Source organism: Amblyomma mixtum, chromosome 3 (genome assembly GCF_055824585.1).
Source record: "Amblyomma mixtum isolate Tamu chromosome 3, ASM5582458v1, whole genome shotgun sequence".
Classification (NCBI taxonomy): Eukaryota; Metazoa; Arthropoda; class Arachnida; order Ixodida; family Ixodidae; genus Amblyomma; species Amblyomma mixtum.
Genome location: NC_143014.1, coordinates 382,534,488 through 382,557,085, shown reverse-complemented (window position 1 = coordinate 382,557,085; position 22,598 = coordinate 382,534,488).

Genomic DNA, 22,598 nt, shown 5'->3' with positions numbered 1-22,598 from the left:
CATACAGTGGTGGCTAACAACAAGAGATAATACATGCGTACAGGTGGAACAGACAAATAATTGTACGGCATTAAGGCACAATTATACAATAACATATAAAACAAAACAAATGCAAAACAAAGAGACAAAAGCAGTACTTGCGTTTACACAGTTTTTAGTGAAGATAAAACAAAAAAAACTGAGCGAGAGCCAACGTCATGCGATATCGTGAAAAACCTGGCGGCGGTGGCTGTAAAATTATTCATTGGTTGCGAGAGCTGCTCGAGGAAAGCAATCAGGGCACGGGTAGAAGACTTCTATACGCACAATTGTCCAGCAAACGCAGACGCCAGCGCCACTTCCATCCGCAGCGTCTGAAGGGACGCCAACTGCAGCGTCGTACCGTCGTATATGAAAGCGGTATCCAGCAGAAAAAGCTTCATCCCCGACCGGGATTCAAACCACTGCCAGCGATGAAGAGCAGTTTCTTATCACGGTTCCTCAGACCATTCGGCTACAGCCGCAGTCTTATAACGGGGTACGGGTGTGCGCAGGAATCATTCAATGTTAAGCATCATTTCACCTTCAGTCACCAGGTGCGCTGCAGTAGGCGAAACCGAAACTAACCGTAGTTTCTCACCTACAAGCCCTAGCGGTTGTTGTAGGGTGCCTCGATGCCAGCGCCGCCGTTCAGGGTGGTGCCATCCTTTGACAGCTCCAACGCCGCCTCTCTCTCCCAGCGGCGCCATTTTGTATCACAGCGGTCGGTCGGGCTCATGGTCGGGCTGGTCTCAGTTGCTTGGCGCAAGCATCTGAGCTTCCGTTTTTCGAGGCCCAGTGGCTGCCGACGATCGCTGGTGGCTTTATTTGTTTGACAGTGCTCTACCGCATGACTGAGGAGCTTGTCAAGTCCGCCGAGGCAGCATGACGGGTTGTTGTGTGCCAATGTGCGCCGGATCAACGCGTAAAGGCCTACGCTGTTTTCGCTTCCCCCGAGACTCCGAGCGACGGAAAAAATGGGAAGCTCAAGTAAAGCGAGATCAGCTCTAGAATATATTGCTTTAAATGTTACACCTCACAGTGCTTTTTTACCACGTCCGATATCTGCACGATCTTCGCAAGCCACTTTTCGAACCTGTTCTCTACGGACAGTGTGCTACATCTTCAAGATGGTTATGACGGGCTTCTACAAAGTTTTTTTGGAAACTTGCCACGAGTAGCTGAAGAGTTGCATGAAAATCTTTGCGCACCAGCCACAAGCCAAGAGCTGCACGCCATCCTGCAAAGTATGAATGCAGCCTCTGCCCCCGGTCCAGACGGCATTCCAACAAGTTTTTATTCGAGGTTTTTTTACCAGGTCCAAGGAGCGCTGCTGAAGATGGTCAACGGCTTCCTCGCGGATGGGTTACGTCCAAACTCTTTCCGCGAATGTCGCATCATACTCATTCCGAAAGCGGGCGGTGACCCCTCCGACCCGCAAGCATGGCGGCCCATAAGCCTCTTAAACGCAGACTACAAAATAGTCGCATCTTTACTGAACACAAGAATGCGGACGATCCTGCCTCACCTAATCCACCGGGCTCAAACCAGCAGCGTGCCTGACCGCTCTGTGTTTGATGCACTGGCACTCACAAGAGACCTGTTCACATTTGCCAGCAGGACGGGCTTCAGCGGGTGCTTTGTTTCGCTTTATCAGGCGAAAGCATTCGATCGGGTGGAACACTCGTATCTGTTCGGAGTCCTCGAAGCCTTCGGATTCCCACCGCAAACTGTCAGCAAGCTGCGCTTACTTTACGCAGACCTGAATGCTTGTCTCTCCGTAAACGGCCACCAGAGCGCTCCCTTCTCAGTCACCCGGGGCAAAAGGCAAGGATGCCCTCTCTCCCCAACGTTCTTCGTGTTATGCCTGGATCCACTCATCCGGCGCATTAACAGCAGCCCATCCATACGCGGCTTCACTCTGCCTGGCCAGGGCCAAATCAAGGTTTCGGCCTACGCCGACGACGTGTCGCTTTCCCTCAAGGACGAGGATAGCTACGCCGCTTTTTCGCGGCTGTTTCTCGAGTACAGCGAGATATCGGGGGCCCTATTGAACAGGATAAAAAGCAAGGCACTAAGGTTTGGCACCTTCACACCGAAACTTGCGGGCGAGGTGGAGTGGGTGCAGGGGGTGAAAGTCCTGGGAGTAGTATTCCTCGCCAGCGGAGAAGTAGCCCGCGAAACCTGGACTAACCTCCGCACGAACGCTGAGAAACGCCTCTCGGTGGCGTCAACTTACCGCCTTTCAATGGCAGAGCGCTGCTATATAGTTAAGTCTACAATTCTAGCCGCATGTTTTTTTTGTCGCCCGCATCGCAAACCCATCGCGCGCGTTTGCTCGCAGGCTAACCTCGGCCTGTGGCTCTTTCGTTTGGGCGGGCAAAACCGAACTTCTGTCACGAATGTTCATGCGCCTTTAATCGTACATGGGTGGGTTTGGTATAACTTGCATCCGCACCATGTGCAATGTGCTCGCCTTGCGAGGAGTACGCGATCTTGTGCGCAACCCAGACTATCCCGGGAGAACACTCATCGCATACTTTCTGGGTACAGCGCGTAATGTGTTTTTTATACAACACGTGGTTGGCCGTACAGCCGAGCAGCCGCCGGCATTTTTCGTTAACGTGCGTCGCACACTGGCGTCGTTGTCTGCCAGCGTGCCCGATCTGGATGTTGATGAAACCCCGCCTTCCTGGATGTGTGAAGCACTAACGGTCGCTGAGCTGACCCGCGAACAACTCCAGAAAACGAGACGGGCACGCTGGCGCCAACTGACCTCAGCTGCGCTTCCTGCAGATGTCAGGGACTTCGGCTGGCTGCGAGGCTGTCGGGTCCTGCCCACAAGAGACCGCCTTGCGGCGTGGGTCGTGGCGCCCTCCGCCCGATGCCCGCAATGCGGTCTTTTAGAAACTTTGCGGCACGCTATGTTCGACTGTGTAGTGGCGCGCACCTTTTGGGTACTAGTGTCACGGATGTTTTTAACCCGCCTTGAAGCGCGCACTAGTTCACGCGAACTGTTCACAAATATGCTCTTGTGTGTTGGCATGTTCGTTTTGTGGCGGCAGCGTGGAGCGGCTTCCTTAAATGGGCGTCCGCGAAGAGCAATGTTTCCAATGTTGCAGCGCCTACGCACGCGCCTCTTTGAGCAAGCATGCGTGGACGCACTGTCAATGAGTGAGGCTGAGTTCTTGCGCAAATGGTCGACATATTTCATCGTCCTGCGCGGCGGTCGAGTGTCGGCTTTCTTACAGCCTTATTGACGTGCTCAGTGCTGCGTCACTGCGCATGTGCTTGACTGATCAGAGCATTGAGATCAGCAGTTTTGCTTTGTATTTTTGTTGACATTAGAAAAAAATAAACTTCTCTTTCTACACCCGCTGCTGCTGTTTGTGCAGGTTGGTTCCCCATCCACAGACTGCTGTTACCGTAGTGACAATAGATTTTTAGTTGTCCTGCCTTGCCCTGGTAGGCTTTATTGCATTGCTATTGACTGTTGGTCCGTGCTGATGCTGCTGATGTCGGGAGACATAGAAGAATACCCCGGGCCTAAGACAGCTGAGCTGTTACAGACGATTATTGATAATCAAGCCGCGTCTGACTGCCGGTTGACTAATATCAGCAAGGATATTGGTCAACTTAATGAAAAGACTGATAGACTGACTGATTCTTTGGCAGTGATACAAGAATTGAACAAAAGAATTGAATATCTTCAGGTAACAGTTCAGCAACAGGCCAGAAAACTGATTGAGTATGAAAACTATAGTCGTCGTAACAATCTGCTGGTTTTTGGTGTTTCTGAAAAAATCGGCGATTCAGAGACGGAGTTAAAGGCAGCTGTCATAGATAAAATTTTCCATGATACCCTGGGAGTTGAAGTAAAAACCGTCGAAAAAATTCATCGCATAGGGAAAAAGAACAAAGAACGGCCTAGGCCAATTATTATGAAATTTTATGACAGCAGAGAAAAGCAACAAGTGCTGAAGAACTGCAACAAACTGAAAGGACAATCGGTTAGTGTAAGCAATGACTATGCAAAGGAAACGGCAGCGCTGCGAAGGAAGTTGTAGGAAAGTGCCTCTGCTGAAAGGGCGCAGGGCGAGAAGGTCTTTTTGATCGACGACAAGCTCAAAATAAATGACAAGTTATACACATGGGACAACGAGAAGAATGCACGCTCGCTCCTGAACTCCCGAGATAAGTTCAAGCAACGCACTAGAAAAGCAGGCAACTCGCATGATGACTCTGAAACCTCGGATAATTCCGGCGAATCAACGCCTGAACTCACCCCGTCATAGCTACGAATCTTATCTTTGAATGCTCGTAGCCTTTTTAACAAAGTAACGGAGTTAGAATATGTATTACTGACAGAAAGTCGACACGTGCTCGTCGTAAGCGAAACATGGCTAAACAACGGTGTGCCTAGTCCCTGTATAGTACCCCCAAATTACTAGATGTTCAGATGGGACAGGGATACTCGTGGTGTGGGTGTTGCAATCATTGTCAAAAGATCTATAGATGCAGTAATGGTTTAATTTGGTTTATGGGGTTTAACGTCCCAAAGCGACTAAGGCTATGAGAGACGCCGTAGTGGAGGGCTCCGGAAATTTCGACCACCTGGGGTTCTTTAACGTGCACTGACATCGCACAGTACGCGCGCCTCGAATTTCTCCTCCAAAGAAATTCAGCCGCCGCGGCCGGGATCGAACCCGCGTCTTTCGGGCCAGCAGCCGAGCACCATAGCCACTGAGCCACCGCGGCGGCAGATGCAGTAATGGTCGAGTGCACTTTGCCTGAAACAGTTTGGTGCAAAACTACTTATGCGAGTGTTACTTACCTTGTTGGCGCAGTGTATAGGCCGCCTGCCACTTCACCAGAGTTTTTGGAGGACCTTAATATGTTCTTATGCACTCACTTGAACCGTACCACCAGACTAATAATGACCGGAGATTTTAATTTGCCAAGCATTAACTGGGACAGACTGCTACCTGGGAACGTTGAAATTTCTAGTTCCGAAGCACTGCTGCAAATAATGTTTTCGCACAATCTTAAACAAATCGTGGAAGAAGACACGAGGGTAACACTCGAATCCCGGTCACTTTTGGACTTGGTGTTTCTCTCGGGCAGAGTGGGTGACTATACTGTGTCTGTTAAAGACGGAATATCTGACCATAAAATGGTTTCTGTGCACATTCCGATCAGAACAAACACTCGTGGCCAACCCTTTGTACCTGTGCAATTTAAGGCTTATAGGCAGGCAGATGACACATCCATTCAAGATTTTCTAGAAATGTCATATAGTGCATTCGAACTTGCCTGCGATTGTGAACCAGTTGAAGACCTACGGCTACGTTTCAAGAATATCATAAAACATTGCGTTGAAAGATTCATTCCAACTCGAGAAAAGAAAACCCCCTAACCCTTGGGTTAATCGACCTATTATAAACATATCAAGCGCAAGATAAAGAGGCTGCGCAGGAGAAAACACAGCTCAGCTGAGGTATCGAAATTGCGAAGGAGTTTAAAAACGGCTCTGATGGAATCAAAAGAGCAACTTTTTTAAAAAAAATTAAGTAGCTTGGTTAAAACGGCTCCTCGAAAGTTTTGGCTTTACCTTAGTGGCAACAAAGAGGAAATAAATAGAATTCAAATTAGTGACAACATAGTAACAGAAAAAACAAAAATAGCAGATGATTTCAATAACTTTTTCCAGTCTGTTTTTTCTAAACCAAGCAATGACGACTTTGACGCGTACCCGCCTTCCTCCCTTTCATGTTCGATGGAAGACCTGGTCGTGACTCAGGCCGGCGTGTTTAATCAATTGTTACTTTTGGATTCTAAAAAGGCTAGCGGGCCGGATGGGATTCCAACCCAGTTTTTAAAGCGATACGCTGAGTGGATATCATTTTTCTTGACGATAATCTTTACAAAGTCCTTACACACTAACTCGTTGCCACAAGATTGGCGGTGCGCAGTCGTAACACCTGTTTTTAAAAACGGCGACCGACTACTCGCAAATAATTATCGCCCAATTTCCCTGACAAGTATCAGCTGTAAACTATTGGAACATATCATAGGTAAGCATATACTAACTTTCCTCGAGTATAACGCGTTCTTTTATCAGTATCAGCACGGGTTCCGAAGAGGGCTATCTACCATGACACAGCTCATAGAAACGATACATGATTTTAGTTCAGCCATAGATGCCCAAGAACAAATAGATGTCATTTGCGTAGATTTTGCAAAAGCATTTGACAAGGTTCCACACAGTAAATTACTTTTCAAGTTACACAAAGCAGGAATTAGCGAAACCATTCTTAAGTGGATTAAAGCCTATTTGAACAATCGCAGGCAGGTTGTGCATGCGGATGATTGTTTTTCTTCTACATTAGAAGTATTTTCTGCCGTTCCTCAAGGATCGGTTTTAGCTCCATTACTGTTCCTAATTTATATTAATGATATTAACGAGGTTACCGAGTCTCCCGTAGAATTGAAGCTTTTTGCAGACGACTGTTTAATTTATTCTCGAATAACACAAGCTGCCGACCAAATTAGAATAAACCGTGTCCTTCATTCCTTCCATCTTTGGTGCGAAAAATGGGACATGGAAATTAATTACACAAAATCAACTTTTACACATGTAACTAATAAGAAGACTGTGCAGTTATTTTCTTATAATGTTGGAAAAAATAATCTAAAAAATGTTGAATACCTTCAAGTATTTAGGTGTCACAATTGCACATAATCTGCAGTGGCATAAACATATTAATAATGTGTGCTCGACAGCTTCCCAAAAACTTTACTTTCTGCGGAAGAAATTGGAATATGCAACGAAAGATGTCAAACTGATAGCTTACAAAACATTCATCCGCCCGTCCTTGGAGTACGCTTGTGTTGTCTGGAGCCCGCACCAAAATGTTCTAAAAGATAAACTGGAACGAATTCAAAGAATGGCCGCTCGTTTTATTTCGTCAAGATACAGAAGAAGGGATTCAGTGACGGAAATGCTGAACTCATGTGGGCTCGAGTCACTTGAAAATCGAAGGAAAAAATCAAGATTAAAGCTTTTATTTCAAGTAATTCAAGGGCACTTTAAGATAAAATCAGATAGATATGTTGAGCCTCCGGGAAGACGGAGCGCGAGAACAAACCACACACGATCAATCAAGCCTTACGAGTCACGTATTGATGTTTTTCGTTACTCTTTTTTTCCTGATGTAATCGAAATTTGGAATGGTCTGCCTGTTGAAGTTGTCGAGCAATCGGACGTGCACAAGTTCGAACGTTCTATCGACATTTTGTGTCAGGGGCACCCTACTTGATGTTAGGATATATGAATTTTGTATGTTGTACATTGCATTGTATTCCCTCCCTGTAACGACCCTCAAGCGAGGGTCAACAGTATCAATAAAATAAAATAAATAAAATAATATTAACATCGTATAACTGCTTAGGCTTCTATATGTTTTCTAACCTTTCTTCGGATCGCCACATTATCTGTGTGACCAGTAATGCTAACCGTTCTCTAGGTTACTTGGTGGTGGTGGTGGTGGAACATTATTTGCAGCGGACATAGAGGAGCGACCCGAAGTCGCCCCCCGCTTAAACGGCGGCCGCTATCCCTTGGGCAGCGGCGGCGTCTTCAGCCAGCTGGAGGAGCTTGATCTGTGTCCCCGGGTCGGGGCTGAGCAATAGAGCCTCCCAATGATCAGAGTCGGTAATGAATCAACTCGCGGGTAGAGACTGCGGGCAGTTCCAGTGTATGATTTAGATGGGCTTTCGGATCACAATTTTTGCATTTGTCTGAGTAGAGTCCAACCGAATAGAAGCTACACAATTGGGGATTTGGATAGGTGTTAGTTTGAAGTTTACACCAGGCTTTGGCCTGTTGCTTCGAGAGCGTTTTATCTGCTGGGGGGAATCTGAGTCTTGCAAGCCTGTAGTGCTGCAGGATATCTCTGTAAGAAAACAACCTGTCCTTGCCGGAGTATAGGGCGGGCGGACTGGACGACCCTGCTCGGCGGGACAGTTCTCGAGCTAGGTTATGAGCCGCCTCATTACCAGCAACGGAGGCTTGAGCAGGCGTGCAGATTAGGCGAATGCGCCGCGTGGGCTGATAATTTAGCAGAATTCGTGCTGCTTGTGGAGAGATTCTTCCAAACGTGTAGTTACATATCGCCAATTTTGAGTCGCTGACAATGGTTTCTGCCGAGGATCCCGCAATGGCTAGAGCAATGGCTGTTTCTTCTCCAACATATGTGTGTGCTGAGTGCGTCTAGTGCCGCCAGTTATGAGTGTACAACATTCCGTGGTGACCACAGCTACCATCTTGTCAGCCCAAGAATCTGCTGCATCAACATATACCACAGAGGTACCTTTCCTAATGATTTGGCTCTCTCTGCACAACGTTCAGCGTGGAAATGTGGGTGCATGTTCCGAGGTAGCGGAGGAATGACCAGAAGCTCGCGTATATGTTTGGGAAGGTCAGTTGTTGGTCCGCCTTGTCGTTTGTACGTTATGCCTAGTGTGGACAGAATGTGTCTGCTAGTTGGTGTGGCCGTCAGTCGTTCGTACTGCGAGACGGTTACCGCTTCAATAATCTTACTTAGGGTGTTATGAAGACCGAGACCGAACACTTTCTCTGTCGCTCTGAGCATGGGTAGCCCAACTGCCTCTTTGACGCATTTTGTGCTTATGGTCACCACTTTCTCTTTTTCAGCTGACTTGAGATGTAGGTAAGGGCATACGTAAGCGATGCGGCTGATCACAAAGGCTTGTACTAAACGGAGAGTATTGCTTTCCCTCTAGCCTGAGTGGCGGTTACTAATGCGGCGAATGAGTTACCGGCGAGAGCCGAAACGCAGAAAAGTCCGCACAAACAGGCAAAAAGAGATAGGATAGAAAACTTTTAATGTCCAACAGACAGAGGGTAGCCAAAGGGCTACCCGCCTAGACGACAGCCGAAAAGTCTTGACTCTCGGCGGCGGCCTCGGCCAGTCGGACGAGTTGTAACTGAGTCGCCGGGTCGGAGCTCAGTACTAAGGTCTCCCATTGATTTTTTGTGTTTATACCTCATCCCTCCCGGGGAGCATGAGGACATTCCCATAGTATGTGGTCCAAGGTGGCCCTACGTTCACAGTTTGCGCATTTGTCTGAAAATTGCCCTGGGTACATAAGACTCCGAAGGGCTGGGTTTGGAAAGGTGTAATTTCGATAGCTCGATTAATTTCGATAGCTTAGGGTTCTTTAACTTGCACTTACCTGACAAACACACGGGCGTTTTTTCATTTCACCTCCATCGAAACTCGGCTTGGACAATTTGACTTCGGACTCATCGGTCAAATTCAGTAGCCATTGAGTTACCACGGCAGGCGTGTTAAGGAAGAATGTCATGTTGAAGAGTAGATATCTAAGGTATAAGGAATATCATATCGGAATTTCAGATGTCGCCATTTCAACCGTTTTTACCAAACATGAGTATCTGTCAATCTTTTCTACGATGAACGGTCTCATCAGTTCCTGTATTTAAGACCATGTACAGCCCCCATCAAAACTATACAGCCCAAGGAGTTTGCTTCGAAGCTGTTTAGCGGGGCACCCTAGCGCATCTAGCAGTCCAAAGTTTGGGAGGATTGAGGACATGAAGCAATTCCTCTTTCGGGGTATTGCGGTCGCTGAGGATGCATAACGAGTCACGCAGCAAGCCTCACAAGCAAACCCGTTGGGCCGTATACTTTTGACGAGGCAAGGTACCAAGGACATAGCTGTGGGTTAAGCTCTAAGAACAGTCAGGGGCCGCTATGGCCGACCGTTTCTGCTCTCTGTGTTTTCGTAGCAGCGTAAACCCGGATAACGTGTACAGAAGCTCCGGGCATTGCTGACAGTAAACTGGGGCCTCGTTGACCCACTTTATGCACTTTTATAGCGTGTTAACTGTTGAGGGAGGCCGTACACCCGGACACAACCAGTGGTGAAATAAAAACTGACCATCTACAGGTTCAGTCATGCGTCCTGTTTAAATCTCTGCCTCTTCCACTTTAATCAACAACCACCTGCAGTCAGCTGAGTGCCAGCATAGCGGTGGGCCAGTTTTGATCCTATTCAAGCTCCCTGCAAAGATACAAACATGGGCTATATACCACAAAAGAAGTCTCTTCGGTTTCTGTATATCGCTGCCAGAGCGACGCCAGTGAAACACTCCGCTTGCCGGTCTACCACGTAATGGTCTACCTCGTAATGGTCTACCTCGCGGACGCTTAGTGTAAACATGACAGCAAACTTTCAACTTAGGGCACCTGAAACAGCGGCACCTGTCTCGGAAATCGCAGCAACTCCCGCGCAAAACGATAATTGCTCCACAGCGCTATGGTCGAGTATAACACCGAGAACAAGGCTTACGCTGGTTGCTTCCAGCGAAAAAAACACGTGAAAGCAAGCGACCCTTCACGAAATACCGTAGCTGGAAGAGCTGATGACAGAGCAGATTGTACGAGAAACAATTGAAAAACAATTCACAGGAGAAACAAGAGACGCTCACAAACGATGACTTGCAAGTGGATGCATTTATTGGGTCAGCCTGATTAATTCTGCAAGAGGCACGAAAAAGCTTTTGCTGCCCGCAACATGCATGCCTTCTGTGATGTGCTGTCTACATGTTGATCTTACTAAGTTGGAGAGATCGGACGTGGCAGTGCACCATTGATTTCTTACGCTAACTTGCATCGTCTCAAGATGCAGCTGCCGGCACTGAGTTTAAGAGCCGTTAGGCGTGTTCACCAATTTATGAGCGGCGCGCCACTCTCGTCCAATACCCCAATTGCCGGACGAGTGAGGGAAACTTTAAAAGCCCGCGCTATTGTTGGCAAGATGCCATCTTTGCGAGACATGTATACGTACACAGGCAACGAATCCTGCCTTGCTGTGCTATTGTACCAAGCATGGCTACAGATGAAAACTCACTTCGCGCAACCTCCGAAGTGCAATGGCATTAGAATTGAAAAAGATGCCATTACACAAAACAATGAGATGGCATAAAGTGCAGTCTTTCGATGGCAAAAAGAAATACTTCATCACCTCGACATTCAGCACGACCAACACCACCTAGAAGACTTATCTGTCTTCTAGGTGGTGTTGGCACGACAGACAAGAGGAGGACGGAGGAAAAGGAACCTGTAAGTGCTATGAACACAATTCTTAGATACTTAGTGCTCGTTGTATCATCTCTCGTTCTCTTTTGTATATCGCGCAAATTTCAAGACTCCATAGGGCCAACACACTGAACATATTGCCTTAATGCCGTATTGCAGAGTTAAAGAAGGCTCCGTGGTTGACCGCTGTTTTCGGCAACAACATTGTGTGCACAGGATTTCCGGGTATCAAAGGAAGCGAGAAACATAAACTTGTTTAAACATTCATTTATTAAGCCAGCAAGACAGAGTTTAGAAATAGGACTGTGGTGAGAAAACAGATTGCTTAAGTAGACCAGAGGAAAAATTCTGTATCGAAGTTAGCGACCTTTTGTGTATCAATGACATAAGACGGCTGTAAATAGCTGAAGAGATTCACAATACGACCAGGGCCGCCTTTTTAAACAAAATGAAAACAGGTATTACTGGAACGTTTTCCAAACCAACGCAGACCAAACTGAGCACACAGTAGAGCGGTGATACACCGATTATTCGATTAACAAAAATTTCCAAAATTAAAATTATAACAATAGATATATTGCAGTAATCAGCAGCAGGCATTTAAGGGACCATTTCCTACATATGTGTGTGGTAAATTAACTGAATTAATTCACCTCAATAAAGAGTGATATGTACCATATGCTCAGACTACAGTGGGCTTCACGGTACAGCGATCGCTGCGAAGGCATTCGAGTACGGCCATGGCAAGCATAAAATCTTTTGTTTCAGATCAGAATAGACGATTCCATGGAGAGCATCACATACGTCAAACCATTTATATCACGTATGAAGACTTTCCTGTCGCACATTGCAGCTTAACCAAACGCCGTTTTCCAGCATAGTTTGAGGTACATAATGCATGCCTTGCTGGAGCATGGATGGATAGGACAAACTAAACCTAACCGCGTGCTTCCTTAAGGTCCTTGAGATGCCAAATTACGATAAGTGAAGACGTTCACTTCGTGATAGAAGGATTTACAGATACAGCTCCTTTAACGCCGGTAATTCGTGCCGTTCCTGAGCACCCAATGGAGGAGTCTAGGTGGCTTAAGGTTTTGCGCCGTTTGTGAGGGTTGGCAGGTTAAGTCAATTCAATTCTTTTTGTTTTCAGAAATAATGGATCCTGGAAAGGGTCAAGAGGTAAAAACTGTCTCGACAGCTTGGCTAGGCCCATGACCCTTTCTTCAAGGCAATAGTGGTTTACAGCAACAGGTAGTGTCCACATTAATTGACATCAAGAAATGCGAAGAAACAATGAGTTATACAGTAGCAGAAGTGCAATTAAATTATTAAATAACGAGCAAATGATTTCAGAATATGTCTACATTAACTGTACCTATAGTGTGAACACATCACAATACTAACAAAAGAAGTTAAGCAGACAGAATATAAAGTCATCTCTTGCTTCGCCGCATCTGGGTTACAATCTGCGGTATCACTACTACGCGCCCATCCGCGCTCCTTCGAGGCAAACGCCGCTGCAAGAAAACCCTTCCAGTTGTTGCCCGCCCCTGCTGTGTAGCGCGTGCCACAGCAGTTCGCACAGCAGAGCCAGTGCCGCAGCCGCGCAGCCCAGCACGTAGACAATGAGGTACACGTGGAAGGGCTGCGGCGCAGGGCTGTGGTCCCTGGCGCGCATTCCCCTTGGCTTCCGATGACGAGTGGCCAGCCCGGCTTCCGCCACCGCTCTCAGTGTGCGGCGGTGCAGGTACCTGCGAGACAGATCGCGAACGTAAAATGATCCTACGGCATATCAGAACACTGCAAGAGCGAATGTGGGCCCACCCCAGTGCGTCTTTCAATCTGCGCTCTCCCCCGTTGCACATTTGTGAAATGACGTCGCTCGCGCACTTCTAATGCGGGAAGTAAAGCAGTTAAAGCAGTTAGAGAGATTTCCGCGGCAATACTACGCGCTGCGACACCATTTTACAAATGTGGAAAATGCGGAAAATTCTACTCAACTCGCTTTGGTTTGGTTTATTGGTTTATTAAGGTTTAACGTCCCAAAGCAACTCAGGCTATGAGGGACGCCGTAGTGAAGGGCTCCAGAAATTTCGACCACATGGGGTTCTTTAACTTGCACTGACATCGCACAGTACAGGGACATCTAGAATTTCGCCTTCATCGAAATTCGGCCGCCGCGGTCGGGATCGAACCCGCGTCTTTCGGGTCTCCAGCCGAACGCCGTAACCACTCAGCCACCGCGGCGGGTTCAACTCGCTTTCAAATATGTATTTTAGAAGTCCGATCTTTCGAACCATATTTCCGATTAAGAAGTTTTAAAAACTGAGCTCACCTGCGTTCTTGCCTGCCTTGAATTTCGCATTATAATCTTGCCCCCTAAAATAAGAAATAGAAATGTTGGTTAGTATAATTTAGTTAATTAATCGTTGAATTATAAAGCTCTATCAGGTACGTAATGTCCGCCGGGCTGTAGAAATCTACCCGCACAGAGCTCTATCAGGTGCACAATGTACGCCATGCTGTAGAATCTACCCGCACAAACCGTAGTGACGTCTCTGTCGCGGCTTTTCAAAGAAAAATCTGTATTGAATAATTTGAAACACCCTGTATAGTACGCCTACCTGAGTGGATTCGTGACGTAAAAAACGAGCGCTCGATGCTCCATGAAGATGGTTTCTCCCGGCACGAGATTCCACCACGATGCTTCGGAGACGGTGTCCTCATCGCACGTGGAGAGAACAGCGTGAGAACCTTGGCTGCCCAAGCGGAAGCAGTAGTCTTTGGCTTCCTTGAATGCATGCTCCCTGGCATTTTTCTATTGCGTTCATGATTGGTGCTATGTCGAGTGATAATCCTCCCCTGTTTTTGTACTGAATAAACTTTCCTGCCCAATCGTTCGTTGCACAAGGCAGTAGCGAGCCCTTCTCGATCAGATGCGTCAACTCGGCGACACTTTCTATCCCCTTCGACAAGCTTGGGACGCTTCGAATTGCCGTGATGGTGGTCTGAATGTAGTTACCCAAGAAGAACATGCCGAATGACCATACGACGAGTGCAACGCTCCGTTCGCGCAACACGCTTGGAAGGCCCTGTCCTAGAACACCACTTAGCAGATGGAGAGAGACGTCAGACAGGGAAACGCCGTCTTCACTCGCAAAAAGCTTGCTCCTGGTCCACAAACTGAGACAGACCAAGGCACCGAGAACCACTAGAATGACCACTTACCACAAGAACGAGGCCCATGAATCAATGAAGGCTATTTGAAGGACGGTGCCGCGCTGAGTCAAGAAACACATTGATGCGGGAGAATACTGCGCGTCTATAAAGAACACTGGGATCTCAAAGTAGCTGCTCATAAAAGGAAGGAGCATAGTCTCCACCTCTCCAGCTTTAAATTTTTCATCACTCCAAGTTCTGATTAGGCGCAAGCTGTTGTTGAGTGTCCTGTACGCCTCCACAAGGGCAGCCACTTCTGGAAATTTCAGGGTAGACTCTATCGACGTCCCTTCAATGTCCGTGCCCAGGGACAGCTTCTTCCCTTTGGGGAAGGTATTATCCGGTTTATCTCTAATAAAAAAAAGTTGAGGATCTTTGACTATTCCTCGCACATAACATCTTCTGAAGCGTTCTGCAGGAGCGCTGATATCCTTGTCAGTGACGCTTTTAACCCGACACAGCCCTCTGTCAAGCTTCTCGAGAGCCTGTTCATGTGACTCTGCAGAAACAAACCAAGGCAAGTACAGTATGCTCTCAATGAAAGCTAGGTGTAGATAGTGCACTTCTGGGCTTTGGCTCGAGTACCATGGCGCAAATACGAGTCTTTTCTGAAGGGCGAACGACACGGCATCTTCCCGCGACACAAAGCAACTTTGAGCATCTTTCACCCATTGAGGAACAAATTCGCACTTCAGATCTTCATACGAGGCCTTTACAAGCTTGAATGCTATCGGCAGGTCGCTAAGGTGTTCCCGTAGTTCTTGCAATGCCTGCGGAGTGTAAATGACGGCAATTCTCGCGAAGGAGGCCTTGGATGCTTGCATGGCGCTGAGCATTGTCGAGCTCAAACCGGCTGATAGAGCTCGTGTACTGATGGCCAATAATAGGCAGGAAACTCGTAAGAAAGTCCCTCTTGAATATAGGTTACTAAGCATCGCGAAAGGCAAGATGATCGTCTTCTCAAGAAGGATTACCACTTACGTGGCTTTGTAGCTCTTTTCTCACCCTCTATGTGTCTCCAAGTTTTCAAACTTTTAAGGTACAGATGACAGCTGCGTTCGATACAAATACCTTCATAGAACACACTAAAATATTGCCAGTGAAATGCTGGCCTTCCAACGCCTTTTTTCGGAGCGCTCAGTTGATGCAAAAGGAACGTCTATCTTAATAATAAGCAGCACAAAAGGCTCAGCAACACAACCGCGTCTTCTCGTGGACTCCTTGGAGCGAGGATGCGGCAATCCGTGCTGAACGGAGCTTGTTTGCCATGTCACTCAAACACCGCGAGAATCGATGCGCAAGCGAATGGCGTCCGACAGTTCTTTGTCACTCCACTTGTGGTGTGTTCGATCCTTCTTCAAGATACCGCTTCACGGTTCCTGGGTGAAAAAACGATCTCGTGTATCCAGTCCTCATTTCAAGTGCTTGTTTTTTAATGGCATTGATTTTAAAAAATTTATCGTGCCCTTGGAAATGGGCGATAAGAAAAACCGATTGCAATAAGCTGCATGTTTGTTTTCCTAAAGAGTTTCGCAAAATGGCGGTAACTCCAACGAGAAGAAAAAAAATCTCAAGTATTTATTTCACCCTTTCATTGATAGATAAAAGCAATATGCCTAAAGTCCATGCTATGTTTTTGTGTCAGCGGAAATATACAAGCCAGGTGGGCGTTCGATCTGAGAAACAAATCTTGATTGCGTGCTACAAAGAAGCAAAGTTCGTTTCCTCCGCTGTGAAGAGCAGCAGAAATACGACTCCGGGCTAAGTGTTATCAGCGTTAATGTCAAAAGAAGCTCAGGGTCCTTCAGATATTTTTGCCTTCATTAAAGGCTTTCGAAACCGCATGACCAAGCAGGATCAACTCTTCAAACCTGCAGGGTCTAAGCCTTCAGAGCTTTAGCCTGCAGACCTAGGAAGAGGGCACCGTTATAGTTCAGGGTGGTCGTTACCGTTAAGGAAATGTCCACAGAACTGCGCTGTCTGTTTTGTGCACACTGCTTAAGATCGTTTGCTCTCTCCACAGTGATTTTGTAGCATGACGTCTGCGCTTTGCGCACTCTGCTCCTACACTTTTCAATGTGCATTATGTTCTGTCCACCATTCAGCTTCAGGTAGTGTGCTACAAGCACTGCGGTGTGTGCGCTCTCATGTTTTTATGTGCTTTGGGTACGTTTCCCATTCCCAGTCATCACAATGCGCTCATCCTTGCAATGGCATTAGTGGCAGAAGGCAGAAGAAACCTGGACAAGCGCTTCTAAATTGTGCGGCTGCCACGGGGTTTTGCAAGGCGCAGAGGACCAAACTTTATCGGAGGAATGTTTGGAGTGAGAGCTCCACTACGCCATGTTTCGCCAAGGTCATCGGGTGTTGCAGTTTGACCTTCGGCAGGAGGAGCGCCGGAGGTGGGGCTGTGACGCTGATCACGTGACTCGATGCAGCAGCAGCCAGCAAGGCCACTGCTCCGACCGAGGTGCGCCGACTGCCGCTTCGCCAGATGCGGTCATGTGATTATGCACGTGACTTGGCGACGCTGCTGTCGGATGCAGTTTCGCCCTGGATGAGAGCGCGGCTGACAGTGTGCCTGAAACACCTGCGAGGCGTTGCAGGCGTTTAACAACGCGTAGCCAAGTGTAATTTATTTATTTATTAATTGGAAATACCTGCAGCGCCCATCGGTAATATTGCAGGGGAGGTGAGGATACATAACCGAAGAATAGGCCAGAAAAAAGAAAAAAAAAGGAAGAAAGAGCAATACAACAGGGCATGACACATGGATTTCGGTCTGTCTAACTAGGTTTAGAAGAGTTAAACCACTGCCAATAATTTACTGTCTGGTACCGCCATTCACTTTCTATGGCCGTCAAAGCTCTGCGCAAGCATTTTTTATAAGTTAGATTCTGCAGCACGTGGGAAGAGGAAGCCGTCAATATTGACAACTTCGGGTGCTATTTCACAGGGGGTTTATTCTTCTCTTAATTACAAATGAAAATACTCCCGTGCATTTACGAGAGTTTGTGTCGTCCCTGTTTTGTCCCAAGTCTTTTCAAAAGTGCAATTATGTTTGACCATGTTAACTACCAACTAGCCCAATTTGAAACCCTTTTAATTTACGCAGTGTTCGCTATAGGCAACCTGCAGTGCCGAGGTGGCGCAGATTTTGTTTGTCGGTCCGCTAAAAACTGCAACCGTCAGCCCTTTGGGCCGCTACAAAAGCCAGAACACTTTCTGAGCCTTTAAAAACTCGAATTAGGCTAATAACAGCGTAGCTTTTCTCTCTGCAGCACAGTTAGTTCGAAGACTCTACAGTGGCTTCGACTGAGCGCAGAAGCCTGACAGGTGAATCAAAAAGTTGGTAGGGTTTTAATGTATAATTTTAAAGTATGGCAGGTCCTCAACGCGTTCTCTGTCATCTCGCAAACACGCCGGCGAATAGATGAGAACAGCTATCGCATGTTATCCATCCATCCCCGGCCTACAACGTATGTCCGGCGCCGACGCTGGAATCTGGCCTCGCCAGATATCTGCCTCTCATATGCGTCGCCTCGCTCCGAGCACCTGAATTTCGCCTCTGGCGACTCCGAAGAAACGCTGCCTTAAGGTTCGGCCTTAAGTTGAACACTTTTAGTTAGCCTCAAGTTTCTACCCACCGTTAAAGTACGACGAATAGTATTCGTCGTTCTCCCTACCATCGTCGACATGTTGGGCACGCCTCATCTGACATCGCTTCTTCCTCGTGCATGTTCTAGACTGTTCCTCTGGCGCAAGTTCTGTGTTTTATACTCTACAAAGCAGTGTAAAGCGTGGCTAGGCCACCCATGCCGCCCTTTCATGTATAAATAGACCCCTACTTTTTCCTTCCTTAAAGGTGCAGTGAAGAAGAATCTGAACTCGTCTTTTTTTCCGCGGGAACTCAATCTACACGTTCCGAACATTCTTAGAAACTTCGATTTATTGCCGTGTGTGGCCGATTTACCTAATTAAATAGAATAATCATCCGGCTCCCGCCTTTTTTTTTAATTCTCCCTCGTACGGTGGGCGGAGTCGACCAACGCGTATAGTGCCTTTCAGCCAGCTCCGTGGCGGCTTGCCGCTCTGCCATCGGTGGAGTAATACGTAGAAATCCGTAGAAGTAAATAGCCCGCCGGTATTTTTATTCCTGCGGGCTTATTTTGCGGCTATATTATCTGCGAATGAAACAATTTATTCACGGAAACCTAAAAAACAAAATAAAGCGAAAGCAAATCCTCCACGGAGCTGGCGGAAAGGCACTATACGCGTTGGTCGACTCCGCCCACCGTGCGGGGAGAATTCAAAAAATAAAGGAGGGACCCGGAAGTTAATTCGATTTAATTAGGGAAATCGGCCACACAGGGCAATAAGTCGACGTTTCTAAGAATGCTCGGAACGTGTGGATCGAGTTTCCAAGGCAAAAAGACGAATTCAGATTCCTCTTCAGTGCACCTTTAACAGCCCGATTCCTCAACAAACGGCCTTGAGGCTCTCTTTCTAAATAAACAGCTCATTCATTCATTCATTCATACTGCTGCGGACCGCTCTGGAAGTCGAGCGGATGGGCACCAGAAGAATTTTGTTTCACGGGGGCGAGGAATCTGCGGGCTACAACTTCGCCTTCAACCACCACTGGAGTAATTTCTTGATGGTCCGTTGAGTTTTTCGGAAGGGCTCAGACCCTTCCAATCGTTCACGATTCGGCGCTCAATAAGCAAGATGACCAGGTGTAGAAGGCCAAAGGAAGGATTATATTTACAAGTATGTACAGAGGTAAACTGGGTTACATAAACAGCCACAAATCCACTGCAACTTGATGGGAAATTCTCACACAGAGAAAACTCTCTACCTGACCTTACTTGTCGACCGGAGGGTTCCGGTTAAAGCCTAGGTGCTTGTAGAAGCACGTGCCTAGCACAGAGTCCTTCCCGAGACTGCTGTTCAGTGCTGTTGCTTGGATATTTATATGCTTCAAACATAAAGAAATTAGGGCAGTCGTTTTTCAAGGCCCGCACTAGACTTCGTTAGCCAATTACATTCTAACCACAGCCCTGGAAGGTTGGGCACAACCTTGAACCCAGGGCTTGGCCACGGCCGGTCTCGACGCGCGCGCTTTCTCGCTCTCTCCTTTGTCGCTGTGTTTAGCTCGCGAACGAAAGGCCTGCCATGCGCCTCATGCTTCGCGCGTCTTGCTCGCAGGGTCACGTTTCTCAGCAAGTTTTCTGCATCGGACTTTTCATGGATATTCGTTTCAGAAACTTGTGAAGTGAAGCTGCGCATATGGTGTACTGCTGTGTCGCTGTACTTAAACGCGTGTACGAAAGGTTTGCCACGTGGTGTCATTTATGCCCCTGCCTCATGCCACGCGCTTTGCTTACATGTTTGTGAGGATGAACAACACTTGTAGTCGTCTGCGCAAACTTCTGCGTACTCAAGAAAATCGTGAAGTTCACTATCCAAAGCCGGAGTTTCTAGCTCTCCTGGAAATGATTTCGGCGTTTTTTGTTTTTAAAAAGGCGGCCAAGTATGTCCCTTCGAAAACATAGCGCAAAAAGGACACGGACGACACAGAAGTGGACAGGACAGGCGCTAACTTGCAACTTTATTTTCGGAATGCCACCACGTCTAATATATAGGAGCCGATCACCACCATCAAGCGATGAGCATGTGCAAAGAAGAGCACAAACGCGTGTGGAAAATAAGCAAAAAATTACGATAAAATAAGAAAATGAAAACACGGTGCCGGGGGAACACCGAAAGAAAAGAGACATCGTGTACTGAAACTTACTGCAAAAAGCGCTTTTCAAGCTTGTCAAAGCTAAGAGCCAAACGAATAACGCGGCAAAAAAGGGGAGATAAAAATATATCGACTAAAATATGAAAGGAGTGTACAAGGCTCTACACTAAGACAAGCACGTGGTGAAGAAAGACAGAATGACAATGAGGAAGCTACATTTATGGCATGGCAATGGAAGTAAAAGATAGCAGAAAATTAGGCCGAAAACAGGGAAAGGATTTGATACTGTACATAATAAACTGAAAAAAAAATTAAAAACTAGGAAACGATGAAGAATATGTGTATGAAAAAATACAGAAAGACCGATACAGAAAAGGATAAAACGAGAAGTATAAAACAGGAGTGTAGAGGGCTCCAAGCTAAAACAACGAGGGGGGGGGGGATATGCAAATATGAGAAATGGAAATGACAAATGAAGTAAAAGCCAATAAAATGCCAAGGAATAAAAGCAGCAAGAAAACGCAAAGGAAAAGCGGGGACCGTTCCAGTTCACAAGAAGAAAGGGTGCTTACGGTAAGCAGTCTTGAGACATGGTTCACACCTACAGATAGCCATCAAGGAATAGAAGGTGCGCTAACGCACTTTTTCCCAGCTTTTCTTATAAAATACGCCTCCATGACTTCACGCTCTGTTTTTCCTTTAGCTGATGTTAAGAATTCTGTTTTATCTATTTTTGGATAGCATCCGTTCACTCGCTCTGTTTCACATGCTTTGCAATGGTCGGCTAGGTTGCTTCCTGATTTGTTGCGTACGCACAAGCTTTGTTCTCTCGCCCTCTCATTGAAGCATCTTCCTGTCTGCCAATGTAATGACGCCCGCCACTGATAGGAATTCTGTACACAACGTTCGCCTTACATTCCGTAAACTTCGTTTGATGTTTCGTCGTGCAGTCATCTCGTTTTACCATTTTCTTAGTGCAGACCATGGGAAGCTTACATGGGGCAGAGAAAACTACTTGTACATTATAACGCGCAGCCAGCTTCTTGAAACTATGTGAAAACCTATGATAATATGGTATTACCTGGACAGGAGTCTTGCTTTCTCCCTCTCCACGCGGGACTCCTCCCCTATATCCGCACTCTCGCCGCGACACACACGTGTCGCTTCTCCAAGGATGACGAGTTCTAAATGATCGACGGGGCGAGTCACTTGCTGAGTCATCTTGGGAGTGTCTCGTGGCAAAGGCAGGAAACGAATCCCGCGATGATTTGGTGCTGGCAGTAATACGAGCAAACAAAAGGGTTCTTCACGGAACTCAAAAGGTTCTCAGGTTTCCGCGGAAGGGTGCAGTAATCCGCTGGCGCGCTTTCTCGGTGCCCCGGTGTACACCTGCGGTCGACAATGCTAGCAGTCGGCAGTCGTGGCGACGCTGCTAAGCGGGCAGTCACTTCCGGGCTTTTGTGTGTGTTTGCGGGGGACACGTGGGTGCGGAGCCCGTGGCTTTACAGAGAAATCTCAGCGTAGACCGGAGGCGCGCAGTCACCTCAAGCTAAAGGAAGATGGGGGTTTCAGTGAAGTGCGGCCTTACAACTGGCATTGACAGAGTATGCGTGTTCTACACATCAAACATATTGGCACGAACAAATAGACGAGATCACCAGAAGGAATACACGGGAAAGCTCTGTCCCGTGTACTCCGTCTGGTGACCCCGTCTCTTTGCTGGTATCAGTATGTTTGATTCAAGCCAAGTGGTCCGCATGGACACCATGTTAAAGGTGTGCTACCCCACACTGGCTTTCGTGGGTTTCGCCACCCACCTGAAGAACGCTGCCTCTAAAGTGGCTGCAGTGCTTGTGAAAGGTCTGCAGCCACTAAAAAAGGTTGCGGCCGTGTGCTACCTTCTGTTGTAAGAAATGCACTGTTCGAGTGGCACATAGATAACAGCGATGCACATCGAGTGTGGTTTATCAAAGTCGCTGTCCATAAATTCAAGAGACCCTTTCTAATTTTGCTGGCCAGCTGACGGAGAGAAACGCGAAGTGTAAATTACGAAACACAAAACCCTGCTTGAGAAATGTTACCAAGTTTGCGTTTAGGCGAGAGTCTAAACCGGGCCTGACGGGGACGATCCCACTGCGTCACGGCGAAGTTCAATGCTTGTCTCTAAGTGATGGCACAAGTGTCATTTTTCAATTACAGAGGGCAAAACGCTTGTCTAGAACACGTTCTGGGCGTGTTTCGGGCTGAACCCGCGATATCTATAGATAACATTTGGTTAAAAATTGTCTGGGTGTAAGCATGTGCAGTTAAACTTGTAGGATTTCGTTTTCAGTTTTTGACTTCCTGGTCGCAGCGGCTTTGGGAGGTGTGGAACAGACAGCCCGCTCGTTCTGGACACATACTAGACATGCGTTTTGCCCTCTGTACATTCTTTCGTGATCATTAGTAAAAGCGACGCATGTAAACGTGTG